General features: G+C 42.2%; 26 non-coding genes and 12 pseudogenes across 26 annotated transcripts; all 38 read right to left on the bottom strand.

Moving 5' to 3' along the window:
- Positions 1-4432: 4432 nt before the first annotated feature.
- LOC132962276 (5S ribosomal RNA) lies at positions 4433-4551 on the bottom strand. The gene has a single exon (XR_009668250.1). It is a non-coding gene; the product is annotated as a 5S ribosomal RNA (ribosomal RNA).
- Positions 4552-4905: 354 nt separating this feature from the next.
- On the bottom strand, positions 4906-5014 carry LOC132961767 (5S ribosomal RNA; annotated as a pseudogene).
- Positions 5015-5134: 120 nt separating this feature from the next.
- LOC132962294 (5S ribosomal RNA) lies at positions 5135-5253 on the bottom strand. The gene has a single exon (XR_009668267.1). It is a non-coding gene; the product is annotated as a 5S ribosomal RNA (ribosomal RNA).
- Positions 5254-5376: 123 nt separating this feature from the next.
- On the bottom strand, positions 5377-5485 carry LOC132961805 (5S ribosomal RNA; annotated as a pseudogene).
- A 119-nt stretch (positions 5486-5604) lies between these two features.
- On the bottom strand, positions 5605-5723 carry LOC132962229 (5S ribosomal RNA). The gene has a single exon (XR_009668204.1). It is a non-coding gene; the product is annotated as a 5S ribosomal RNA (ribosomal RNA).
- A 122-nt stretch (positions 5724-5845) lies between these two features.
- LOC132962010 (5S ribosomal RNA) lies at positions 5846-5954 on the bottom strand (annotated as a pseudogene).
- Positions 5955-6077: 123 nt separating this feature from the next.
- Positions 6078-6186, bottom strand: LOC132961992 (5S ribosomal RNA; annotated as a pseudogene).
- A 122-nt stretch (positions 6187-6308) lies between these two features.
- LOC132961844 (5S ribosomal RNA) lies at positions 6309-6417 on the bottom strand (annotated as a pseudogene).
- Positions 6418-6525: 108 nt separating this feature from the next.
- On the bottom strand, positions 6526-6644 carry LOC132962047 (5S ribosomal RNA). Its single transcript, XR_009668032.1, has one exon. It is a non-coding gene; the product is annotated as a 5S ribosomal RNA (ribosomal RNA).
- Positions 6645-6766: 122 nt separating this feature from the next.
- On the bottom strand, positions 6767-6885 carry LOC132962111 (5S ribosomal RNA). The gene has a single exon (XR_009668093.1). It is a non-coding gene; the product is annotated as a 5S ribosomal RNA (ribosomal RNA).
- A 121-nt stretch (positions 6886-7006) lies between these two features.
- On the bottom strand, positions 7007-7125 carry LOC132962313 (5S ribosomal RNA). The gene has a single exon (XR_009668288.1). It is a non-coding gene; the product is annotated as a 5S ribosomal RNA (ribosomal RNA).
- A 122-nt stretch (positions 7126-7247) lies between these two features.
- On the bottom strand, positions 7248-7366 carry LOC132962439 (5S ribosomal RNA). The gene has a single exon (XR_009668409.1). It is a non-coding gene; the product is annotated as a 5S ribosomal RNA (ribosomal RNA).
- A 122-nt stretch (positions 7367-7488) lies between these two features.
- LOC132962319 (5S ribosomal RNA) lies at positions 7489-7607 on the bottom strand. Its single transcript, XR_009668293.1, has one exon. It is a non-coding gene; the product is annotated as a 5S ribosomal RNA (ribosomal RNA).
- A 121-nt stretch (positions 7608-7728) lies between these two features.
- LOC132961699 (5S ribosomal RNA) lies at positions 7729-7847 on the bottom strand. Its single transcript, XR_009667975.1, has one exon. It is a non-coding gene; the product is annotated as a 5S ribosomal RNA (ribosomal RNA).
- Positions 7848-7969: 122 nt separating this feature from the next.
- LOC132962403 (5S ribosomal RNA) lies at positions 7970-8088 on the bottom strand. The gene has a single exon (XR_009668375.1). It is a non-coding gene; the product is annotated as a 5S ribosomal RNA (ribosomal RNA).
- A 6285-nt stretch (positions 8089-14373) lies between these two features.
- LOC132961723 (5S ribosomal RNA) lies at positions 14374-14482 on the bottom strand (annotated as a pseudogene).
- Positions 14483-14603: 121 nt separating this feature from the next.
- LOC132962384 (5S ribosomal RNA) lies at positions 14604-14722 on the bottom strand. Its single transcript, XR_009668356.1, has one exon. It is a non-coding gene; the product is annotated as a 5S ribosomal RNA (ribosomal RNA).
- A 122-nt stretch (positions 14723-14844) lies between these two features.
- Positions 14845-14963, bottom strand: LOC132962157 (5S ribosomal RNA). Its single transcript, XR_009668136.1, has one exon. It is a non-coding gene; the product is annotated as a 5S ribosomal RNA (ribosomal RNA).
- A 121-nt stretch (positions 14964-15084) lies between these two features.
- LOC132961742 (5S ribosomal RNA) lies at positions 15085-15193 on the bottom strand (annotated as a pseudogene).
- A 121-nt stretch (positions 15194-15314) lies between these two features.
- On the bottom strand, positions 15315-15423 carry LOC132961773 (5S ribosomal RNA; annotated as a pseudogene).
- A 122-nt stretch (positions 15424-15545) lies between these two features.
- On the bottom strand, positions 15546-15664 carry LOC132961890 (5S ribosomal RNA). The gene has a single exon (XR_009667994.1). It is a non-coding gene; the product is annotated as a 5S ribosomal RNA (ribosomal RNA).
- A 121-nt stretch (positions 15665-15785) lies between these two features.
- On the bottom strand, positions 15786-15904 carry LOC132962268 (5S ribosomal RNA). The gene has a single exon (XR_009668243.1). It is a non-coding gene; the product is annotated as a 5S ribosomal RNA (ribosomal RNA).
- Positions 15905-16027: 123 nt separating this feature from the next.
- Positions 16028-16146, bottom strand: LOC132962243 (5S ribosomal RNA). The gene has a single exon (XR_009668218.1). It is a non-coding gene; the product is annotated as a 5S ribosomal RNA (ribosomal RNA).
- A 121-nt stretch (positions 16147-16267) lies between these two features.
- On the bottom strand, positions 16268-16386 carry LOC132962254 (5S ribosomal RNA). Its single transcript, XR_009668229.1, has one exon. It is a non-coding gene; the product is annotated as a 5S ribosomal RNA (ribosomal RNA).
- Positions 16387-16511: 125 nt separating this feature from the next.
- Positions 16512-16630, bottom strand: LOC132962469 (5S ribosomal RNA). Its single transcript, XR_009668435.1, has one exon. It is a non-coding gene; the product is annotated as a 5S ribosomal RNA (ribosomal RNA).
- Positions 16631-17211: 581 nt separating this feature from the next.
- Positions 17212-17330, bottom strand: LOC132962212 (5S ribosomal RNA). Its single transcript, XR_009668188.1, has one exon. It is a non-coding gene; the product is annotated as a 5S ribosomal RNA (ribosomal RNA).
- Positions 17331-17449: 119 nt separating this feature from the next.
- LOC132962325 (5S ribosomal RNA) lies at positions 17450-17568 on the bottom strand. Its single transcript, XR_009668299.1, has one exon. It is a non-coding gene; the product is annotated as a 5S ribosomal RNA (ribosomal RNA).
- Positions 17569-17691: 123 nt separating this feature from the next.
- Positions 17692-17800, bottom strand: LOC132961903 (5S ribosomal RNA; annotated as a pseudogene).
- A 122-nt stretch (positions 17801-17922) lies between these two features.
- On the bottom strand, positions 17923-18041 carry LOC132962371 (5S ribosomal RNA). The gene has a single exon (XR_009668343.1). It is a non-coding gene; the product is annotated as a 5S ribosomal RNA (ribosomal RNA).
- Positions 18042-18164: 123 nt separating this feature from the next.
- On the bottom strand, positions 18165-18273 carry LOC132961778 (5S ribosomal RNA; annotated as a pseudogene).
- A 351-nt stretch (positions 18274-18624) lies between these two features.
- LOC132961800 (5S ribosomal RNA) lies at positions 18625-18743 on the bottom strand. Its single transcript, XR_009667985.1, has one exon. It is a non-coding gene; the product is annotated as a 5S ribosomal RNA (ribosomal RNA).
- Positions 18744-18862: 119 nt separating this feature from the next.
- LOC132962324 (5S ribosomal RNA) lies at positions 18863-18981 on the bottom strand. Its single transcript, XR_009668298.1, has one exon. It is a non-coding gene; the product is annotated as a 5S ribosomal RNA (ribosomal RNA).
- A 123-nt stretch (positions 18982-19104) lies between these two features.
- Positions 19105-19213, bottom strand: LOC132961902 (5S ribosomal RNA; annotated as a pseudogene).
- A 121-nt stretch (positions 19214-19334) lies between these two features.
- LOC132962139 (5S ribosomal RNA) lies at positions 19335-19453 on the bottom strand. The gene has a single exon (XR_009668119.1). It is a non-coding gene; the product is annotated as a 5S ribosomal RNA (ribosomal RNA).
- Positions 19454-19575: 122 nt separating this feature from the next.
- Positions 19576-19694, bottom strand: LOC132962143 (5S ribosomal RNA). Its single transcript, XR_009668123.1, has one exon. It is a non-coding gene; the product is annotated as a 5S ribosomal RNA (ribosomal RNA).
- Positions 19695-19815: 121 nt separating this feature from the next.
- On the bottom strand, positions 19816-19934 carry LOC132961693 (5S ribosomal RNA; annotated as a pseudogene).
- Positions 19935-20055: 121 nt separating this feature from the next.
- Positions 20056-20174, bottom strand: LOC132962305 (5S ribosomal RNA). The gene has a single exon (XR_009668279.1). It is a non-coding gene; the product is annotated as a 5S ribosomal RNA (ribosomal RNA).
- Positions 20175-20296: 122 nt separating this feature from the next.
- LOC132962307 (5S ribosomal RNA) lies at positions 20297-20415 on the bottom strand. Its single transcript, XR_009668281.1, has one exon. It is a non-coding gene; the product is annotated as a 5S ribosomal RNA (ribosomal RNA).
- Positions 20416-25000: the final 4585 nt, after the last annotated feature.

Genomic DNA, 25000 nt, shown 5'->3' with positions numbered 1-25000 from the left:
AAGGTAGATTTGATACAATCGTAATTCATGTCGGCACAAATGACTCCCGACTACGCCAGTCGGAAGTCACTAAGGTTAATGTGGAGTCGGTGTGTACTTTTGCTAAGACGATGTCGGACTCCGTAGTGTTCTCTGGACCCCTCCCAAATCAGACCAGTGATGACATGTATAGCCGCATGTCATCACTCAACCGCTGGCTGTCGAGGTGGTGTCCAGCACACGATGTGGGCTTCATAGATAACTGGCAGTCTTTTTGGGGAAAACCTGGTCTGCTAGCTAGAGACGGCATCCATCCCACTTTGGACGGTGCAGCTCTATTATCTAGAAACATAGCAGAGGTTATTAGTCCAAAACCCTGACAACAACTCAGAGTTCAGACCAGGAGGCAGAGCTGCAGTCTTACACACTTCTCTGCGCCTCCCTTAGATCTGTCTCCCAGTCACTATAGCTGTAATTCTGAATCGAACTGTAGTTATACTATAGGTACTGTGTCTGTCCCCCGGCCCAAACGCGTTTTTATAAGTCATCCAAACGGCGTGAATCATCAGAATCTGATTAGAATCAAAACTACGAATACGATTTTGCTACAAGATCGGAGGATTCACTGCGGACTTTTGAACATTAGGTCCTTAGCATCCAAGTCTCTTTTAGTGAGTGATCTGATATCAGATCAGCACATTGATTTACTTTTTTTGACTGAAACCTGGCTGTGTCGAGATGAATATGTTAGTTTGAATGAATCCACTCCTCCCAGTCATTTTAATACTCATATACCTCGAGACACCGGACGAGGTGGTGGAGTAGCAGCTATTTTTAATTCCAGTCTTTTAGTTAACCCTCGACCAAAGCTGAATTTTTCTTCTTTTGAAAGCCTTGTTCTTAGTCTTCCACATCCAGTCTCAAGAACCTTTCAGCCAGTTCTAGTTGCTGTAGTTTACCGCCCTCCTGGCCCATATTCTGAGTTTTTATCTGAGTTTGCAGAATTTTTATCAGACTTAGTCCTTAGCAGTGATAGAATAATTGTTGTAGGTGACTTCAATATCCATGTGGATGTTGAAAATGATAGCCTGAGCACAGCTTTCATGTCACTATTAGACTCTATTGGTTTCACCCAGGGTGTAAACGAACCTACTCATCATTTTAACCACACCCTGGATCTTGTTTTAGCTTATGGAATTGAAATCCATAACCTTACAGTTTTCCTAGAAAATCCTCTGCTATCAGACCATTTTTTTATTACATTTGATTTTGTCCTACTAGAATTACCTCTGCCTGGAAGAGGTGTGCTTTCTAGAAGTTTGTCGGATAGTGCTGTGGCTAGATTTAAGGAAGCTATTTCAGCTGTTTTTGATTCAGTACCGTGTTTCAACCCAGTTGGAAACTCTTACGATAGCTTTAGTCCCTCTCAGCTAGATCAGTTTGTTGATAGTGCAGTGGATTCGCTGAGAGTTACTCTGGATTCGATTGCTCCCCTGAAACAGAAGGTTGTCAAGCGGCGGAGAGTGGCTCCATGGTTCAACTCAGAAACCCGTACTCTGAAACAATCATCACGGAATTTTGAAAGAATATGGCGTTCGACCAAAACGGTAGAATCTCGTTTTTTCTGGCAGGATAGTCATAGAAGATATATGAAGGCTCTACGTCACGCCCGAGCTGCCTACTACTCCTCTCTAATCGAGGAAAACAAAGGCAATCCTAGATACCTTTTCAGCACTGTAGCCAGGCTGACAGAGAGTCATGGCTCCATTGAGCCTTGTATTCCTCTAGCCCTCAGCAGTAATGATTTCCTTAGCTTTTTCAACAACAAAGTTCTAGACATCAGAGACAAAATTGGTAACCTCCTGCCCTTACCTGGTGCAGATACGTCTGTTGCGGCAGAGACAGTTCCAGGACCAGATATTAGTCTCGACTGTTTTTCTCCAATCGACCTTTCAGAGCTACATTCCATTTTTTCTGCATCGAAACCGTCAACCTGTATTTTGGACCCAATCCCAACCAAGCTGTTTAAGGAAGTCTTTCCCTTAGTTAGCAACTCCATATTAGATATGATCAATATGTCTTTACTGGCAGGCTATGTACCACAGACATTTAAAGTAGCGGTAATCAAACCTCTACTTAAAAAGCCTACTCTGGACTCAGGAACTCTGGCTAACTACAGACCTATATCCAACCTTCCTTTTATCTCGAAGATCCTGGAGAAGGTGGTAGCTAAACAGCTGTGTGACTTTCTCCATGACAACAGTTTATTTGAAGAGTTCCAGTCAGGATTTAGAGTCCACCATAGCACTGAGACTGCACTAGTTAGAGTTACAAACGATCTACTTCTAGCCTCAGACAGGGGACTTCTGTCTGTGCTCGTCTTGTTAGATCTTAGTGCTGCTTTTGACACCATTGACCATCGGATCCTGTTGTACAGACTGGAGCATTTGCTTGGAATTACAGGGACTGCTTTAAGTTGGTTTGAATCCTACTCATCAGACCGATCTCAGTTTGTACATGTTAATGATGAGTCCTCTATGCACACTAAAGTTTGCCATGGAGTCCCACAAGGTTCAGTGCTTGGACCAATTCTTTTTACATTATATATGCTTCCTCTGGGAAATATTATGAGGAAACACTCCATACAGTTTCATTGTTATGCAGATGATACTCAGCTTTATGTATCAATGAAGCCCGATGGTACCAGTCAGTTATGTCAGCTAGAAACATGCCTTAAGGACGTTAGGACCTGGATGACCAGAAATTTTTTGCTACTTAACTCAGACAAGACTGAAGTTATTGTGCTAGGCCCTAAGAACCTCAGAGAGACTTTTTCTAGTGATGTGACTGTCCTTAATGACATCAGCCTGGCATCTAGCACCACTGTTAGGAATCTCGGAGTTATTTCTGATCAAGATATGTCTTTTAGCTCTCACATCAGTCAAGTTTCAAGAACAGCCTACTTTCACCTTCGTAATATATCCAAGATCAGGAATATCCTGTCGCAAAGTGATGCAGAAAAACTAGTTCATGCATTTGTTACCTCCAGACTGGATTATTGTAACTCTCTTTTGTCAGGGTGCTCTGGCAAATCTCTAAAGACTCTTCAACGGGTCCAGAATGCTGCAGCTCGTGTACTGACCAGAACCAGGAAATGGGACCACATTACTCCTGTCCTGGCTTCTCTGCACTGGCTCCCTATACAGTCTAGAATAGAATTCAAGATCCTTCTTCTCACCTACAAAGCTCTAAATGGCCAGGCACCATCTTATCTTAAGGAGCTACTAGTGCCGTACTGTCCCTTGAGAGCGTTGCGGTCCCGGAGTGCAGGCCTGCTGGTGGTACCTACAGTCTCCAAGTGTACTATGGGGGGTAAAGCCTTCAGTTATCGGGCTCCTCTCCTCTGGAACCGCCTTCCAGCCGGGGTCCGGGAGGCAGACACAGTCTGTATTTTTAAGATTAGACTTAAAACTTTCCTTTTTGATAAATCTTATAGTTAGGGCTGGTGCTGGTGTAGACCAGCTCTTAGTTATGCTGCTATAGGCTTAGACTACCGGGGGAACTGGCACCTTGAGCTCCTCTCTCTCTCTCTCTCTCTCTCTCTCTCTCTATGCATATACAGTACATCATATTACTGCATGTATCTATCTATAAATCTCAGTCACTAACCACCTACTTTCCTGGGAGCTCTTGAGCTCCCCTAGGCTCCTCAAGATCATCGGTTGACGGCTTGCCAGAACAACCCCCACCCCACCACTACCCCCTCCCCACCGGATCGTGGGTTGGCGGCCTGCCAGAACAACCCCCCACACCCCCTCCCCTCCCCACCGGATTGCTGATGGACGGTCTACCTCCCCCCACCCCCTTGCTCTCTATCCCTCTTCCTGCATCTTATCCCATCTCTCCCCCTATCCCTTTCCAAGCCCGGCGCAGTCTAGGCCTGTGAAGACTGTTTCGTCATGAGCCGGGGATCCGGCCGAAGATTTCTGCCTTTTAATAAGGCAGTTTTTTCTTACCACTGTAACTTTTGCTGCTTTGCTAAAGTGCTCATGATGGATAGGCCGGATCTTTGTAACATAGCAATAAGTAAGGTCCTTTACCTGCTTTTTGTAACATAACAATGAGTAAGGTCTTTTACCTGCTCTTTTGTAATGTTAAAAGACAATGAGTAAGGTATTTTACCTGCTTCTTGTAAAGTGTCTCGAGATAACACTTGTTATGAGTTGACGCTATACAAATAAAAGTTGATTGATTGATTGATAAAAGTTGACCCTGCTTAGCTTCCGAGATGGGACGAGATCGGGCGTGTTAAGGGTGGTATGGCCGTAAGCCATTATTGTGTGCAGACAGGGGCCTTTTAAAGATGTTATGCCCTTGATTCTGGCTGAATTTTTGGACATGTGAATATGTCTCTATATGATAAAAGAAAAACATATGATCAAAAAAATGAAAAAGCTTACAGCAGCTGGTATTCCCAGGCGGTCTCCCATCCAAGTACTAACCAGGCCCTACCCTGCTTAGCTTCCGAGATCAGACGAGATCAGGCGTGTTCAGGGTGGTATGGCCGTAAGCTGTTATTGTGTGCAGACAGGGGCCTTTTAAAGATCTCATGCCCTTGATTCTGGCTGAATTTTTGGACATGTGAATATGTCTCTATATGATAAAAAAAGAACATATGATCAAAAAAAATGAAAAAGCTTACAGCACCTGGTATTCCCAGGCGGTCTCCCATCCAAGTACTAACCAGGCCAGACGCTGCTTAGCTTCCGAGATCGGACAAGTTCAGGGTGGTATGTCCTTAAGCCATTATTGTGTGCAGAAAGGGGCCTTTTAAAGATGTCATGCCCTTGATTCTGGCTGAATTTTTGGACATGTGAATATGTCTCTATATGATAAAAAAAAACATATGATCAAACAAAATGAAAAAGCTTACAGCACCTGGTATTCCCAGGCGGTCTCCCATCCAAGTACTAACCAGGCCCGACCATGCTTAGCTTCCGAGATCGGACGAGTTCAGGGTGGTATGGCCATAAGCCATAATTGTGTGCAGAAATGGGCCTTAAAGATGTCATTCCCTTGATTCTGGCTGAATTTTTGGACATGTGAATATGTCTCTATATGATAAAAAAAAAACATATGATCAAAAAAATGAAAAAGCTTACAGCACCTGGTATTCCCAGGCGGTCTCCCATCCAAGTACTAACCAGGCCTGACCTTGCTTAGCTTCCGAGATCGGAAGAGATCGGGCGTGTTCAGGGTGGTATGGCCGTAAGCCATTATTGTGTGCAGACAGGGGCCTTTTAAAGATGTCATGCCCTTGATTCTGGCTGAATTTTTGGACATGTGAATATGTCTCTATATGATAAAAAAAAAAACATATGATCAAAAAAATGAAAAAGCTTACAGCACCTGGTATTCCCAGGCGGTCTCCCATCCAAGTACTAACCAGGCCCAACCCTGCTTAGCTTCCAAGATCTGACGAGTTCAGGGTGGTATGGCCGTAAGCCATTATTGTGGGCAGAAAGGGGCCTTTTAAAGATGTCATGCCCTTGATTCTGGCTGAATTTTTGGACATGTGAATATGTCTCTATATGATAAAAAAAAACATCATCAAAAAAATGAAAAAGCTTACAGCACCTGGTATTCCCAGGCGGTCTCCCATCCAAGTACTAACCAGGCCCGACCCTGCTTAGCTTCCGAGATCGGACGAGAACGGGCGTGTTCAGGATGGTATGGCCATAAGCTGTTATTGTGTGCAGAAAGGGGCCTTTTAAAGATGTCATGCCCTTGATTCTGGCTGAATTTTTGGACATGTGAATATGTCTCTATATGATAAAAAAAAAACGTATGATCAAAAAAATGAAAAAGCTTTCAGCACCTGGTATTCCCAGGCAGTCTCCCATCAAACTAGTAACCAGGCCCGACCCTGCTTAGCTTCCAAGATCGGACGAGTTCAGGGTGGTATGGCCATAAGCCATTATTGTGTGCAGAAAGGGGCCTTTTAAAGATGTCATGCTCTTGATTCTGGCTGAATTTTTGGACATGTGAATATGTCTCTATATGATAAAAAAAAAAACATATGATCAAAAAAATGAAGAAGCTTACAGCACCTGGTATTCCCAGGCTGTCTCCCATCCAAGTACTAACCTGGCCCGACCCTGCTTACCTTCTGAGATTGGACGAGTTCAGGGTTGTATGGCCGTAAGCCATTATTGTGTGCAGAAAGGGGCCTTTTAAAGATGTCATGCCCTTGATTCTGGCTGAATTTTTGGACATGTGAATATGTCTCTATATGATAAAAAAAAACATATGATAAAAAAAAATGAAAAAGCTTACAGCACCTGGTATTCCCAGGCGGTCTCCCATCTAAGTACTAACCAGGCCTGACCTTGCTTAGTTTCCGAGATCGGGGGTGTTCAGGGTGGTATGGCCGTAAGCCATTATTGTGTGCAGACAGGGGCCTTTTAAAGATGTCATGCCCTTGATTCTGGATGAATTTTTGGACATGTGAATATGTCTCTATATGTTAAAAAAAACATATGAAAAAGCTTACAGCACCTGGTATTCCCAGGAGGTCTCCCATCCAAGTACTAACCAGGCCCGACCCTGCTTAGCTTCCGAGATCAGACGAGATCGGGCGTGTTCAGGGTGGTATGGCTGTAAGCCATTATTGTGTGCAGAAAGGGGCCTTTTAAAGATGTCATGCCCTTGATTCTCGCTGAATTTTTGGACATGTGAATATGTCTCTATATGATAAAAAAAAACATATGATCAAACAAAATGAAAAAGCTTACAGCACCTGGTATTCCCAGGCGGTCTCCCATCCAAGTACTAACCAGGCCCGACCCTGCTTAGCTTCTGAGATCAGACGAGATCGGGCGTGTTCAGGGTGGTATGGCCGTAAGCCATTATTGTGTGCAGAAAGGGGCCTTTTAAAGATGTCATGCCCTTGATTCTGGCTTAATTTTTGGACATGTGAATATGTCTCTATATGATAAAAAAAAATATATGATCAAAAAAATGAAAAAGCTTACAGCACCTGGTATTCCTAGGTGGTCTCCCATCCAAGTACTAACCAGGCCCGACCCTGCATAGCTTCCAAGATCGGACGAGATCGGGCGTGTTCAGGGTGGTATGGCCGTAAGCTGTTATTGTGTGCAGAAAGGGGCCTTTTAAAGATGTCATGCCCTTGATTCTGGCTAAATTTTTGGACATGTGAATATGTCTTTATATGATAAAAAAAATATATATGATCAAAAAAATGAAAAAGCTTACAGCGTCTGGTATTCCCAGGCGGTCTCCCATCCAAGTACTAAACAGGCCCTAACCTGCTTAGCTTCCGAGATCGGACGAGATCAGGAGTGTTCAGGGTGGTATGGCCATAAGCCGTTATTGTGTGCAGAAAGGGGCCTTTTAAAGATGTCATGCCCTTGATTCTGGCTGAATTTGTGGACATGTGAATATGTCTCTATATGATAAAAAAAAAACATATGATCAAAAAAATGAAAAAGCTTACAGCACCTGGTATTCCCAGGCGGTCTACCATCCAAGTACTAACCAGGCCCGACCTTGCTTAGCTTCCGAGATCGGACGAGATCGGGCGTGTTCAGGGTGGTATGGCCATAAGTCATTATTGTGTGCAGAAAGGGGACTTTTAAAGATGTCATGCCCTTGATTCTGGCTGAATTTTTGGACATGTGAATATGTCTCTATATGATAAAAAAAAACATATCATCAAAAAAATGAAAAAGCTTACAGCACCTGGTATTCCCAGGCGGTCTCCCACCCAAGTACTAACCAGGCCCGACCCTGCTTAGCTTCCGAGATCGGACGAGATCGGGCGTGTTCAGGGTGGTATGGCCATAAGCCATTATTGTGTGCAGAAAGGGGCCTTTTAAAGATGTCATGCCCTTGATTCTGGCTGAATTTTTGGACATGTGAATATGTCTCTATATGAAAAAAAAAAAACATATGATCAAAAAAATGAAAAAGTTTATAGCACCTGGTATTCCCAGGCGGTCTCCCATCCAAGTACTAACCAGGCCCGACCCTGCTTAGCTTTTGAGATCGGACGAGATCGGGCGTGTTCAGGGTGGTATGGCCATAAGTCATTATTGTGTGCAGAAAGGGGCCTTTTAAAGATGTCATGCCCTTGATTCTGGCTGAATTTTTGGACATGTGAATATGTCTCTATATGAAAAAAAAAAAACATATGATCAAAAAAATGAAAAAGCTTACAGCACCTGGTATTCCCAGGCGGTCTCCCATCCAAGTACTAACCAGGCCTGACCTTGCTTAGCTTCCGAGATCGGACGAGATCAGGCGTGGTTTTTTTTTTTTTTTAATCTTTTATTATCAAAATTACAAAAACATTTATAATTCTTTCACATCATTTACAACAAATGCTATTACAATACATACACCCTCTAAATTAAACCTCCCCTCTGACGCAAACGGCACCCTAAAAACAATAAAAACATAGCATCAGGAAAAAAAACTCAAACCACCCCTGATACCCCCAACTCATGACAACTCTTCTGAGTCCCTCCCCCAAAGCAAACACCCCTCTGAAAACAAACCACAAAAACATACAAAAACCCCACAGTATTCTCAAAAAACCACTGAGAAAAAAAAACCACCAAATCAAATCACCCATTTTCCCCATGACCAAAAAAGAAGCCCTCGTACCAAAAAAACAAAAACAAAATAATTTAGACATCCCACATAATTCCCTCCTCATTTACTCTACACACATTCGCACCTTCCACAAACATTCTCACAAACTCACTCTCATTCGCTATGTACAACAATTTAAGATGTGCTTTCCATTCATTCACAAACATTCTCCACACATTCATTTTCTTACTTTCATAGAGTGCATAATTCCTTCTGTTAAAAACCGCTTTTCTTGCAAAAGCCAAAATTATATTCATTACATTGTGATTTTTTTGTTTTGTTCCCACCCCCAACAACACCGACAATTCCCACCCCCTTTCATTCCAACACTCATTCTTACTGCATTTCCCCAACATTTCTCTTATTTTTCCCCAAAAATAAACCAATTCCCCACACGTAACAAACAAATGTATTAAATCCTCATCCGTACTTTCACATACACAACACTTTCTTTCATACCTCTCCTTATGGATCTGATGCAGGACGATGCAGGTGAAGATCCTCCTGTGCCTCAGTTTGAAATCTAGGTCAAATATTGCATGTGGTGTATGCGGAATGTTAATGTTCTTCCATATCATGTTGCTTGTTATGTCCGGGTATGTGTCTGTCCATTTTACTTCGGATGTGGGTTTCTGTATTCTATGTGTGATTGCGCACCTATACCAAATTTTTGTAGTGACATCTGTAATGTTGTGTTTCTTCTCCCCTAGGCACAGGGAGATCCCCCCCACATCGTCCCGCATCACTCCCTCCTTCTCTTTGATTAATTTTTCCCATTCGCTCGACAAAGACAATTTTACATTTGCAAACACTCTCTCAATCACATCCTTTCTGCACACACACCCTTTATTTTTTAAACCCCTCACCACCATTTGTAAATCAAAATCCCCCCCACAGTTCAGTAAATCCCTTATTCTAATATATCCCGCTTTCGACATAGCTTCACACTTAATTACCCTCTCCCCATTTTTAAAATACGGGCTCGAGAGGAAGGGCAGTCGTAGCACTGACCCTCTCGTTCCGCACTCTGGTACAGTCCAGGATGAAACCTGATACCACGCACTGAGTACTTCCTGGAAAAACCGTGGCAAGTGTTTAAATGAATCCGGGTTATTGATCTGGTACAGGTTGTCCTCGTTGTAGAGTCCAAAACTGCACAGATATTGTTTGAAGTGGTTTTTCCAAACTACGTTCCGGTTCTGGTCCATAAATTTGCCTATCAATTTGACTCTTAGTGCTACTTTTTTTGTAAGTAAATCAATCAAAGCTAGCCCCCCCTGATCTTTAGCCCCTATTATTGTTTTGTGAGCTATACTCGCTGCTTTGTTTTTCCAAATAAAGTCCCTAATGGTCTTTGAAATCTCCTTAAAGGCCCAGTCCGGAAGCGTACAAGTACTCAGCGCATGATTCACTTTGGACAACACGAGAGCATTTGTTACGGCTACCCTTCCTCTCAACAATAGACCCCTCGCTTTCCACAAATTCAATGTTTTTTTAATTTTACCCACCACCTCTTTCCATGTTACATCATCACATTCATTCTCATTTTTCCCCATATTCACTCCCAACACTTTTCTTCTCTCACACACCGTTTTAAATCCCCACTTATTAACTAGATTGGATTCCTTACCTAGTAACATAATTTCTGACTTATTTTCATTTACTTTTGCCCCAGATGCTCTTTCATAAGTTTGTACATGTTTTAATATCAATTCTATATCCTCCTCTCCTTTTACCATTATATTCACGTCATCTGCATACTGTATTATTTTTACGTTTTCCTTACCTATACCTTTTATGTTTACGTCTTCCGATATCAGTGCTGCCAGCGGCTCTGCTACCAAGCTGTACAACAGCGCTGACATCGGACATCCTTGTCTCACTGACCTTGATATTTTAAAAGAATCAGTTAGTTCCCCGTTACATTTTATCTTGCTTTCCGCTCCTGTATACAACATATTTATCCATTCTCTCATTCTCTCCCCGAATCCAAACTTCTCTAACACCTTCCCCATGAACCCGTGATCTACTCTGTCAAAAGCTTTATTTAAATCAATCCCTAGCCATATTCCCCCCTCCCCTTCCATATCCCTGACCGTCTGTTTTATTGAAATGATTGAGTCTGCTATGTCTCTGTTTGGTATACTGTATGATTGTGTTTGTTCTATGATTGTTCCTATTACCTCCCTGATTCTATTGGCTATTGTTTTCGCTATGATTTTGTAGTCTGTGTTGAGTAGGCTGATTGGTCTGTAGTTGTCCAGATTTTTATTGTCCCCCTTGTTTTTGTAAAAAATAGTAACCACCCCTTCCCCTAAACTTTTTGGTATATGTTTCACTTTTTCCATATATTTACTCAATTTGTTCACCAAGGGCACCAGCTGCTCTTTGAAAGCTTGGTAGAATTCCGCAGTTAGGCCATCGCTCCCAGGACTTTTGTTTTTGTTTAACCCCTCTAAAGCACTTCTGATTTCTCCCTCTGTAAACTCACAATCACACCACATTTTATCGTCCTCGCTTAGTTTTTTCTTTAAGGCACCCAAAGCTCTGTTCACACTCACGCTATCACACTCCTGTCTCGAAAACAGGCTTTCATAATAGCCCTTTACTATTTCTAAAATTCCCTTTTTATCTGTCACACTTTTACCTGCTTCATTTAATAATTCGTTTATTTCTGTTCTTTTTTGTTTTTGTTTTTCCAGACCTAAAAAAAAGGCTGTACTCCTCTCCCCCTCATACATATATTGTATTTTACTCCTAATGGCTGCACCCCTACTCTTTTTAAGTTCAATCACTCCCAACTGTTCTTTTAAATGTATGTATTTTTCGACATCTACATTATCTACACTGTCAAGCGATGCTATTTCCTCACTTAGTTGTTTTCTCAAATTCTCTTCCTTTCTATTTTCTCTCCACTTTTTCTCTTTACTATAATTGATACACTTTTTTTTAATTCTGACTTTTACGCTATCCCACCACACATTCATATCTTCACTCTCATTCCACTCATATCCCACATCATTCAACAATCTTTCCATACTTTTCACAAACATTCCATCATCCAGCAAGCTTGCATTAAAGCACCATATCCCTCCTTTACGTACATTCGTTTCTTTTCTAAACGTGATTTCTATTCCAGCGTGATCGCTCCACATATTAGTTTTATATTCAACTTCTTTAATCCACCTCACTACCTCGCATGTCACCAAAGCATAATCTATTCTAGATTGTTTTAATCTATTCAGTACAATTTGTCTCCTGGAGAACACCCTCTCCCATGGATGTAGCAATCTCCAAATATCAATGCATTGTTTCGTTATCATTATATCTTTAAGTGTCCCCCTGCTCACATCCCCCTTAAACACATTATTTTTTGACACATCGGTGGGTGTCATCGCCACATTAAAGTCACCGATTATTATACAATTCCTTTCCCACCATTTGCTTATTGCAATGAAGAATGTTTTCCTTTCTTTTTCTCCATTCGGTGCATATATATTTATGATTCTTATATTTTTCGTTTCATACACACAGTCTATTACTATTATTCTTCCTTCTTTGTCTCCATAAACCAAATTTACCCCTGTTACCCGACCCGTTTTGACTAAAACCGCCACTCCTCTCGCCCTCGACGTGCCATTGGAGCAGAAAATATGGCCCACAAAGTCTTTTTTTATGTCTTCCACCAGGGAATCATCCCACCTGGTCTCCTGCAGGCACAAAACGTCATTCTGCAAGGAAAGAATCGCATGTCTTTTTTCTTTGTTCCTTAGTCCATTCACGTTTATCGAAAATAAATTAAAGGCCATTATCATAAAAATAAAAACAAAAAAAACGGATTTACAGGGGTTATTGTCAGTCATTATTTGTCCTTACATTTCAATTTTTTCACCAACTTTTTTCGTTGTCCAAGACTTAGTCTTTTTTGCGCACTCGCCAGTTCACTCACATCCATTTCGCTGTCCGTTTCATTGGGACTGGTGCTTTTACCCGTATTATTTAGCGTGATTTTTCTCCCTCCCGCCTGTCCAACACCACTCTCAGGCATCTCCCTCCCCTCTGTGCTCATGCTTACCCCCGGGTCTTCTGCCACGTCCCTTCCGTCTCCTTTTTTCCCTCTCTCGCTCGTTTTTCGCTGCTTCTGCTGTCCTCCCTCTCCAGCCAGCTCCGGCGTCTCCAGCTCGCACTCTGACGCCCGTTCTCCTCCGCTCTCTCCGCTCTGCTCCATTTCTCCGTCACTGTTCTCGTCTTCTCTGATCTCCTTCCTGCTTGCTCCGATCACCTCCTTCTCCTCCGCCTCCTCCTCGTACACCTCCTCCGCCTCGTCTTCATCCTCGTACACCTCCTCCACCTCGTTCTTGCTTTCCTCTCCGTTCTCACACTCACATTCATTTTCTCTTTTTTTACAGTTTGTGCATTTTGTGCTGTTCGCGCTGCACTCTCGCGCAAAGTGTCCCTGCACCCCACAGTTGTGGCACATAAATTCTGGACACTCTCTCAGGATGTGTCCCGGCTGGATGCACATCCTGCACACTTTTTGTTGTCTATCATGTATTACTCTAAAGTATTCGTTCCCCATCACAGTGTTAAACTTTGTGGAGTAAGGGAGTGACTGTACCTGGTCATTAAATCTGACCCGGACAAACCTCGTTCCGTCAGCTATCATTGTTCCAGGCCACATTCTGCGTTTTATTGGTGATGTCGGTTTCACTCCCCATCCCGTCAGCTTCCAAACTATTTCTTCATCTGTGATATACGCTGGCAGGTTTAAAAAAGACACCACCAGCTCATCATTATTTAGTTCTCTCGCCACGACTCTGGTCTCTCCGATTTTAAATCCATCCAGCAGCCTTTCCTTTCCTTTAATGTTGCTCACCGTCACCTCCAGTTTTTCAGGTCCCAGGGTTCTGCACGCCAGCAGGCCCCCACAGATCATTTTTATGTTGCTCATGACGTGATTTAGAGGAACTTTGTCTCCCACCATTTCAATGTTTAGTGTTAGTTTTCTCTCAAAAGACACTTTTGCTTCCTCTTTTTCTGCTCTCTCGCCACCTCTCCCATTCTCTGCATGCGGAGCAATCAGCCCGCCGCTCCTCTCTCTTCCTCTCTCTCCGTCATCCATTCCGTTCCCTGTTTCATTTGCCGTTTTCATCCGTCCTTTTTGTCCGTCGTTCTTCTCGTTGTCGTTTAATCCATTCCTCTGTTTCAGTGCCATGTTTGTTTGTTCACGTTGTTGTCCGTTCTCTTTTCCTTTTTCCATCTCTCCAGTCCGTGGTCCTGTCATCTTTGTGATCCGTCCGTGTGAGTTTGCTCGCGACATACGAGCAAACATTCACAAAAAAACAAAAATTCTTCACAAAATTGTGGAAAAAAAACAGGAAAAAAAGGTGAAAAGAAAAACGATCCCCCTAACAGTCAGTGACTGCTGGGGGACATTCACTCACAATCTGAGGTATTTAAATGAATCCAAAACGCATCCAAAAAAGAAACAAATTAGTCCAGCTGTCCTGCTCAGTACTGACACGTCAGCTCTCCTTCAGCACCACACAAACTCTGACAGCAAAAGGGGCGTGTTCAGGGTGGTATGGCCGTAAGCTGTTATTGTGTGCAGAAAGGGGCCTTTTAAAGATGTCATGCCCTTGATTCTGGCTGAATTTTTGGACATGTGAATATGTCTCTATATGATAAAAAAAAAACATATGATCAAAAAAATGAAAAAGCTTACAGCACCTGGTATTCCCAGGCGGTCTCCCATCCAAGTACTAACCAGGCCTGACCTTGCTTAGCTTCCGAGATCGGGCGTGTTCAGGGTGGTATGGCCGTAAGCCATTATTGTGTGCAGACAGGGGCCTTTTAAAGATGTCATGCCCTTGATTCTGGCTGAATTTTTGGACATGTGAATATGTCTCTATATGATAAAAAAAAACATATCATCAAAAAAATGAAAAAGCTTACAGCACCTGGTATTCCCAGGCGGTCTCCCATCCAAGTACTAACCAGGCCCGACCCTGCTTAGCTTCCGAGATCGGACGAGATCGGGCGTGTTCAGGGTGGTATGGCCATAAGCCATTATTGTGTGCAGAAAGGGGCCTTTTAAAGATGTCATGCCCTTGATTCTGGCTGAATTTTTGGACATGTGAATATGTCTCTATATGAAAAAGAAAAAACATATGATCAAAAAAATGAAAAAGCTTATAGCACCTGGTATTCCCAGGCGGTCTCCCATCCAAGTACTAACCAGGCCCGACCCTGCTTAGCTTCCGAGATCGGACGAGATCGGGCATGTTCAGGGTGGTATGGCCATAAGTCATTATTGTGTGAAGAAAGGGGCCTTTTAAAGATGTCATGCCCTTGATTCTGGCTGAATTTTTGGACATGTGAATATGTCTCTATATGATAAAAAAAACATATGATCAAAAAAAATGAAAAAGCTTATAGCACCTGGTATTCCCAGGCGGTCTCCCATCCAAGTACTAACCAGGCCCTACCCTGCTTAGCTTCCGAGATCGGGCGTGTTCAGGGTTGTATGGCCGTAAGCCATTATTGTGTGCAGACAGGGGCCTTTTAAAGATGTCATGCCCTTGATTCTGGCTGAATTTTTGGACATGTGAATATGTCTCTATATGATAAAAAAAACATATGATCAAAAAAAATGAAAAAGCTTATAGCACCTGGTATTCCCAGGCGGTCTCCCATCCAAGTACTAACCAGGCCCGACCCTGCTTAGCTTCTGAGATCGGGCGTGTTCAGGGTGGTTTGGCCGTAAGCCATTATTGTATGCAGAAAGGCGCCTTTTAAAGATGTCATGCCCTTGATTCTGGCTGAATTTTTGGACATGTGAATATGTCTCTATATGATAAAAAAAAAACATATGATCAAAAAAATGAAAAAACTTACAGCACCTGGTATTCCCAGGCGGTCTCCCATCCAAGTACTAACCAGGCCCTACCCTGCTTAGCTTCCGAGATCGGATGAGATCAGGCGTGTTCAGGGTGGTATGGCCGTAAGCCATTATTGTGTGCAGAGAGGGGCCTTTTAAAGATGTCATGCCCTTGATTCTGGCTGAATTTTTGGACATGTGAATATGTCTCTGTATGATAAAAAAAACACATGATCAAAAAAAATGAAAAAGCTTACAGCACCTGGTATTCCCAGGCGGTCTCCCATCCAAGTACTAACCAGGCCCGACCCTGCTTAGCTTCCGAGATCGGACGTGATCGGGCGTGTTCAGGGTGGTATGGCCGTAAGCCATTATTGTGTGCAGAAAGGGGCCTTTTAAAGATGTCATGCCCTTGATTCTGGCTGAATTTTTGGACATGTGAATATGTCTCTATATGATAAAAAAAAAACATATGATCAAACAAAATGAAAAAGCTTACAGCACCTGGTATTCCCAGGCGGTCTCCCATCCAAGTACTAACCAGGCCCCACCCTGCTTAGCTTCTAAGATCGGACGAGATCGGGCGTGTTCAGGGTGGTATGGCCGTAAGCCATTATTGTGTGCAGAAACGGGCCTTTTAAAGATGTCATGCCCTTGATTCTGGCTGAATTTTTGGACATGTGAATATGTCTCTATATGATAGAAAAAAACATATGATCAAAAAAATTAAAAAGCTTACAGCACCTGGTATTCCCAGGTGGTCTCCCATCCAAGTACTAACCAGGCCCGATCCTGCATAGCTTCCGAGATCGGACGAGATCGGGCGTGTTCAGGGTGGTATGGCCGTAAGCCATTATTGTGTGCAGAAAGGGGCCTTTTAAAGATGTCATGCCCTTGATTCTGGCTAAATTTTTGGACATGTGAATATGTCTCTATATGATAAAACAAAAAAAACATATGATCAAAAAAATGAAAAAGCTTACAGCATCTGGTATTCCCAGGCGGTCTCCCATCCAAGTACTAACCAGGCACGACCCTACTTAGTTTCCGAGATCGGACGAGATCGGGCGTGTTAAGGGTGGTATGGCCGTAAGCTGTTATTGTGTGCAGAAAGGGGCCTTTTAAAGATGTCATGCCCTTGATTCTGGCTGAATTTTTGGACATGTGAATATGTCTCTCTATGATAAAAAAAAACATATGATCAAAAAAATGAAAAAGCTTACAGCACCTGGTATTCCTAGGCGGTCTCCCATCCAAGTATTAACCAGGCCCGACCCTGCTTTGCTTCTGAGATCGGTCGAGTTCAGGGTGGTATGGACGTAAGGCATTATTGTGTGCAGAAAGGGGCCTTTTAAAGATGTCATGCCCTTGATTCTGGCTGAATTTTTGGACATGTGAATATGTCTCTCTATGATTAAAAAAAACATATGATCAAAAAAATGAAAAAGCTTACAGCACCTGGTATTCCTAGGCGGTCTCCCGTCCAAGTATTAACCAGGCCCGACCCTGCTTAGCTTCTGAGATCGGACGAGATCAGGGTGGTATGGACGTAAGGGATTATTGTGTGCAGAAAGGGGCCTTTTAAAGATATCATGCCCTTTATTCTGGCTGAATTTTTGGACATGTGAATATGTCTCTATATGATAAAAAAAAACATATGATCAAAAAAATGAAAAAGCTTACAGCACCTGGTATTCCCAGGCGGTCTCCCATCCAAGTACTAACCAGGCCCGACCCTGCTTAGCTTCCGAGATCGGACGAGATCAGGCGTGTTCAGGGTGGTATGGCCTTAAGCCATTATTGTGTGCAGATAGGGGCCTTTTAAAGATGTCATGCCCTTGATTCTGGCTGAATTTTTGGACATGTGAATATGTCTCTATATGATAAAAAAAAACATGATCAAAAAAATGAAAAAGCTTACAGCACCTGGTATTCCCAGGCGGTCTCCCATCCAAGTACTAACCAGGCACGACCCTGCTTAGCTTCTGAGATCGAACGAGATCGGGCGTGTTCAGGGTGGTATGGCCGTAAGCCATTATTGTCTGCAGACAGGGGCCTTTTAAAGATGTCATGCCCTTGATTCTGGCTGAATTTTTGGACATGTGAATATGTCTCTCTATGATAAAAAAAAAACATATGATCAAAAAAATAAAAAAAGCTTACAGCGTCTGGTATTCCCAGGCGGTCTCCCATCCAAGTACTAACCAGGCCCGACCCTGCTTAGCTTCCAAGATCGGACGAGTTCAGGGTGGTTTGGCCGTAAGCCATTATTGTGTGCAGAAAGGGGCCTTTTAAAGATGTCATGCCCTTGATTCTGGCTGAATTTTTGGACATGTGAATATGTCTCTATATGATAAAAAAAAAACATATGATCAAAAAAATGAAAAAACTCACAGCACCTGGTATTCCCAGGCGGTCTCCCATCCAAGTACTAACCAGGTCCTACCCTGCTTAGCTTCCGAGATCGGACTAGATCAGGCGTGTTCAGGGTGGTATGGCCGTAAGCCATTATTGTGTGCAGACAGGGGCCTTTTAAAGATGTCATGCCCTTGATTCTGGCTGAATTTTTGGACATGTGAATATGTCTCTATATGATCAAAAAAAAACATATGATCAAAAAAAATGAAAAAGCTTACAGCACCTGGTATTCCCAGGAGGTCTCCCATACAAGTACTAACCAGGCCCAACCCTGCTTAGCTTCCGAGATCGGACGAGTACAGGGTGGTATGGCCGTAAGGCATTATTGTGTGCAGAAAGGGGCCTTTTAAAGATGTCATGCCCTTGATTCTGGCTGAATTTTTGGACATGTGAATATGTCTCTCTATGATTAAAAAAAACATATGATCAAAAAAATGAAAAAGCTTACAGCACCTGGTATTCCTAGGCGGTCTCCCGTCCAAGTATTAACCAGGCCCGACCCTGCTTAGCTTCTGAGATCGGACGAGATCAGGGTGGTATGGACGTAAGGCATTATTGTGTGCAGAAAGGGGCCTTTTAAAGATATCATGCCCTTGATTCTGGCTGAATTTTTGGACATGTGAATATGTCTCTATATGATAAAAAAAAACATATGATCAAAAAAATGAAAAAGCTTACAGCACCTGGTATTCCCAGGCGGTCTCCCATCCAAGTACTAACCAGGCCCGACCCTGCTTAGCTTCCGAGATCGGACGAGATCAGGCGTGTTCAGGGTGGTATGGCCGTAAGCCATTATTGTGTGCAGAGAGGGGCCTTTTAAAGATGTCATGCCCTTGATTCTGGCTGAATTTTTTGACATGTGAATATGTCTCTATATGATAAAAAAAAACATGATCAAAAAAATGAAAAAGCTTACAGCACCTGGTATTCCCAGGCGGTCTCCCATCCAAGTACTAACCAGGCACGACCCTGCTTAGCTTCTGAGATCGAACGAGATCGGGCGTGTTCAGGGTGGTATGGCCGTAAGCCATTATTGTCTGCAGACAGGGGCCTTTTAAAGATGTCATGCCCTTGATTCTGGCTGAATTTTTGGACATGTGAATATGTCTCTCTATGATAAAAAAAAAACATATGATCAAAAAAATAAAAAAAGCTTACAGCGTCTGGTATTCCCAGGCGGTCTCCCATCCAAGTACTAACCAGGCCCGACCCTGCTTAGCTTCCAAGATCGGACGAGTTCAGGGTGGTTTGGCCGTAAGCCATTATTGTGTGCAGAAAGGGGCCTTTTAAAGATGTCATGCCCTTGATTCTGGCTGAATTTTTGGACATGTGAATATGTCTCTATATGATAAAAAAAAACATATGATCAAAAAAATGAAAACGCTTACAGCACCTGGTATTCCCAGGTGGTCTCCCATCCAAGTACTAACCAGGCCCGACACTGCTTAGCTTCCGAGATCTGACGAGATCGGGCGTGTTCAGGGTGGTATGGCCGTAAGCCATTATTGTATGCAGAAAGGGGCCTTTTAAAGATGTCATGCCCTTGATTCTGGCTGAATTTTTGGACATGTGAATATGTCTCTATATGATAAAAAAAAAACATATGATCAAAAAAATGAAAAAACTTACAGCACCTGGTATTCCCAGGCGGTCTCCCACCCAAGTACTAACCAGGCCCTACCCTGCTTAGCTTCCGAGATCGGACGAGATCAGGCGTGTTCAGGGTGGTATGGCCATAAGCCATTATTGTGTGCAGAGAGGGGCCTTTTAAAGATGTCATGCCCTTGATTCTGGCTGAATTTTTGGACATGTGAATATGTCTCTATATGATAAAAAAAACATATGATCAAAAAAAATGAAAAAGCTTACAGCGTCTGGTATTTCCAGGCGGTCTCCCATCCAAGTACTAACCAGGCACGACCCTACTTAGTTTCCGAGATCGGACGAGATCGGGTGTGTTAAGGGTGGTATGGCCGTAAGCCGTTATTGTGTGCAGAAAGGGGCCTTTTAAAGATGTCATGCCCTTGATTCTGGCTGAATTTTTGGACATGTGAATATGTCTTTATATGATAAAAAAAAACATATGATCAAATAAATGAAAACGCTTACAACACCTGCTATTCCAAGGTGGTCTCCCATCCAAGTACTAACCAGGCCCAACCCTGCTTAGCTTCCGAGATCGAACGAGATCGGGCGTGTTCAGGGTGGTATGGCCGTAAGCCATTATTGTGTGCAGACAGGGGCCTTTTAAAGATGTCATGCCCTTGATTCTGGCTGAATTTTTGGACATGTGAATATGTCTCTATATGATAAAAAAAAAACATATGATCAAAAAAATGAAAAAGCTTACAGCACCTGGTATTCCCAGGCGGTCTCCCATCCAAGTACTAACCAGGCCCGACCCTGCTTAGCTTCCTGGATCGGACGAGATCGGGTGTGTTCAGGGTGGTATGGCTGTAAGCCATTACTGTGTGCAGAAAGGGGCCTTTTAAAGATGTCATGCCCTTGATTCTGGCTGAATTTTTGGACATGTGAATATGTCTCTATATGATAAAAAAAAAACATATGATCAAAAAAATGAAAAAGCTTACAGCACCTGGTATTCCCAGGCGGTCTCCCATCCAAGTACTAACCAGGCCCGACACTGCTTAGCTTAAGAGATCAGACGAGATAGGCCGTGTTTTTTTTTTTTATCTTTTATTATCAAAATTACAAAAACATTTATAATTCTTTCACATCATTTACAACAAATGCTATTACAATACATACACCCTCTAAATTAAACCTCCCCTCTGACGCAAACGGCACCCTAAAAACAATAAAAACATAGCATCAGGAAAAAAAACTCAAACCACTCCTGATACCCCCAACTCATGACAACTCTTCTGAGTCCCTCCCCCAAAGCAAACACCCCTCTGAAAACAAACCACAAAAACATACAAAAACCCCACAGTATTCTCAAAAAACCACTGAGAAAAAAAAAAACACCAAATCAAATCACCCATTTTCCCATGACCAAAAAAGAAGCCCTCGTACCAAAAAAACAAAAACAAAATAATTTAGACATCCCACATAATTCCCTCCTCATTTACTCTACACACATTCGCACCTTCCACAAACATTCTCACAAACTCACTCTCATTCGCTATGTACAACAATTTAAGATGTGCTTTCCATTCATTCACAAACATTCTCCACACATTCATTTTCTTACTTTCATACAGTGCATAATTCCTTCTGTTAAAAACCGCTTTTCTTGCAAAAGCCAAAATTATATTCATTACATTGTGATTTTTTTGTTTTGTTCCCACCCCCAACAACACCGACAATTCCCACCCCCTTTCATTCCAACACTCATTCTTACTGCATTTCCCCAACATTTCTCTTATTTTTCCCCAAAAATAAACCAATTCCCCACACGTAACAAACAAATGTATTAAATCCTCATCCGTACTTTCACATACACAACACTTTCTTTCATACCTCTCCTTATGGATCTGATGCAGGACGATGCAGGTGAAGATCCTCCTGTGCCTCAGTTTGAAATCTAGGTCAAATATTGCATGTGGTGTATGCGGAATGTTAATGTTCTTCCATATCATGTTGCTTGTTATGTCCGGGTATGTGTCTGTCCATTTTACTTCGGATGTGGGTTTCTGTATTCTATGTGTGATTGCGCACCTATACCAAATTTTTGTAGTGACATCTGTAATGTTGTGTTTCTTCTCCCCTAGGCACAGGGAGATCCCCCCCACATCGTCCTGCATCACTCCCTCCTTCTCTTTGATTAATTTTTCCCATTCGCTCGACAAAGACAATTTTACATTTGCAAACACTCTCTCAATCACATCCTTTCTGCACACACACCCTTTATTTTTTAAACCCCTCACCACCATTTGTAAATCAAAATCCCCCCCACAGTTCAGTAAATCCCTTATTCTAATATATCCCGCTTTCGACATAGCTTCACACTTAATTACCCTCTCCCCATTTTTAAAATACGGGCTCGAGAGGAAGGGCAGTCGTAGCACTGACCCTCTCGTTCCGCACTCTGGTACAGTCCAGGATGAAACCTGATACCACGCACTGAGTACTTCCTGGAAAAACCGTGGCAAGTGTTTAAATGAATCCGGGTTATTGATCTGGTACAGGTTGTCCTCGTTGTAGAGTCCAAAACTGCACAGATATTGTTTGAAGTGGTTTTTCCAAACTACGTTCCGGTTCTGGTCCATAAATTTGCCTATCAATTTGACTCTTAGTGCTACTTTTTTTGTAAGTAAATCAATCAAAGCTAGCCCCCCCTGATCTTTAGCCCCTATTATTGTTTTGTGAGCTATACTCGCTGCTTTGTTTTTCCAAATAAAGTCCCTAATGGTCTTTGAAATCTCCTTAAAGGCCCAGTCCGGAAGCGTACAAGTACTCAGCGCATGATTCACTTTGGACAACACGAGAGCATTTGTTACGGCTACCCTTCCTCTCAACAATAGACCCCTCGCTTTCCACAAATTCAATGTTTTTTTAATTTTACCCACCACCTCTTTCCATGTTACATCATCACATTCATTCTCATTTTTCCCCATATTCACTCCCAACACTTTTCTTCTCTCACACACCGTTTTAAATCCCCACTTATTAACTAGATTGGATTCCTTACCTAGTAACATAATTTCTGACTTATTTTCATTTACTTTTGCCCCAGATGCTCTTTCATAAGTTTGTACATGTTTTAATATCAATTCTATATCCTCCTCTCCTTTTACCATTATATTCACGTCATCTGCATACTGTATTATTTTTACGTTTTCCTTACCTATACCTTTTATGTTTACGTCTTCCGATATCAGTGCTGCCAGCGGCTCTGCTACCAAGCTGTACAACAGCGCTGACATCGGACATCCTTGTCTCACTGACCTTGATATTTTAAAAGAATCAGTTAGTTCCCCGTTACATTTTATCTTGCTTTCCGCTCCTGTATACAACATATTTATCCATTCTCTCATTCTCTCCCCGAATCCAAACTTCTCTAACACCTTCCCCATGAACCCGTGATCTACTCTGTCAAAAGCTTTATTTAAATCAATCCCTAGCCATATTCCCCCCTCCCCTTCCATATCCCTGACCGTCTGTTTTATTGAAATGATTGAGTCTGCTATGTCTCTGTTTGGTATACTGTATGATTGTGTTTGTTCTATGATTGTTCCTATTACCTCCCTGATTCTATTGGCTATTGTTTTCGCTATGATTTTGTAGTCTGTGTTGAGTAGGCTGATTGGTCTGTAGTTGTCCAGATTTTTATTGTCCCCCTTGTTTTTGTAAAAAATAGTAACCACCCCTTCCCCTAAACTTTTTGGTATATGTTTCACTTTTTCCATATATTTACTCAATTTGTTCACCAAGGGCACCAGCTGCTCTTTGAAAGCTTGGTAGAATTCCGCAGTTAGGCCATCGCTCCCAGGACTTTTGTTTTTGTTTAACCCCTCTAAAGCACTTCTGATTTCTCCCTCTGTAAACTCACAATCACACCACATTTTATCGTCCTCGCTTAGTTTTTTCTTTAAGGCACCCAAAGCTCTGTTCACACTCACGCTATCACACTCCTGTCTCGAAAACAGGCTTTCATAATAGCCCTTTACTATTTCTAAAATTCCCTTTTTATCTGTCACACTTTTACCTGCTTCATTTAATAAGTCGTTTATTTCTGTTCTTTTTTGTTTTTGTTTTTCCAGACCTAAAAAAAAGGCTGTACTCCTCTCCCCCTCATACATATATTGTATTTTACTCCTAATGGCTGCACCCCTACTCTTATTAAGTTCAATCACTCCCAACTGTTCTTTTAAATGTATGTATTTTTCGACATCTACATTATCTACACTGTCAAGCGATGCTATTTCCTCACTTAGTTGTTTTCTCAAATTCTCTTCCTTTCTATTTTCTCTCCACTTTTTCTCTTTACTATAATTGATACACTTTTTTTTAATTCTGACTTTTACACTATCCCACCACACATTCATATCTTCACTCTCATTCCACTCATATCCCACATCATTCAACAATCTTTCCATACTTTTCACAAACATTCCATCATCCAGCAAGCTTGCATTAAAGCACCATATCCCTCCTTTACGTACATTCGTTTCTTTTCTAAACGTGATTTCTATTCCAGCGTGATCGCTCCACATATTAGTTTTATATTCAACTTCTTTAATCCACCTCACTACCTCGCATGTCACCAAAGCATAATCTATTCTAGATTGTTTTAATCTATTCAGTACAATTTGTCTCCTGGAGAACACCCTCTCCCATGGATGTAGCAATCTCCAAATATCAATGCATTGTTTCGTTATCATTATATCTTTAAGTGTCCCCCTGCTCACATCCCCCTTAAACACATTATTTTTTGACACATCGGTGGGTGTCATCGCCACATTAAAGTCACCGATTATTATACAATTCCTTTCCCACCATTTGCTTATTGCAATGAAGAATGTTTTCCTTTCTTTTTCTCCATTCGGTGCATATATATTTATGATTCTTATATTTTTCGTTTCATACACACAGTCTATTACTATTATTCTTCCTTCTTTGTCTCCATAAACCAAATTTACCCCTGTTACCCGACCCGTTTTGACTAAAACCGCCACTCCTCTCGCCCTCGACGTGCCATTGGAGCAGAAAATATGGCCCACAAAGTCTTTTTTTATGTCTTCCACCAGGGAATCATCCCACCTGGTCTCCTGCAGGCACAAAACGTCATTCTGCAAGGAAAGAATCGCATGTCTTTTTTCTTTGTTCCTTAGTCCATTCACGTTTATCGAAAATAAATTAAAGGCCATTATCATAAAAATAAAAACAAAAAAAACGGATTTACAGGGGTTATTGTCAGTCATTATTTGTCCTTACATTTCAATTTTTTCACCAACTTTTTTCGTTGTCCAAGACTTAGTCTTTTTTGCGCACTCGCCAGTTCACTCACATCCATTTCGCTGTCCGTTTCATTGGGACTGGTGCTTTTACCCGTATTATTTAGCGTGATTTTTCTCCCTCCCG

Source organism: Labrus mixtus, unplaced genomic scaffold, assembly GCF_963584025.1.
Source record: "Labrus mixtus unplaced genomic scaffold, fLabMix1.1 SCAFFOLD_56, whole genome shotgun sequence".
NCBI lineage: Eukaryota > Metazoa > Chordata > Actinopteri > Labriformes > Labridae > Labrus > Labrus mixtus.
This window is presented reverse-complemented; position numbering and strand designations above follow the sequence as displayed.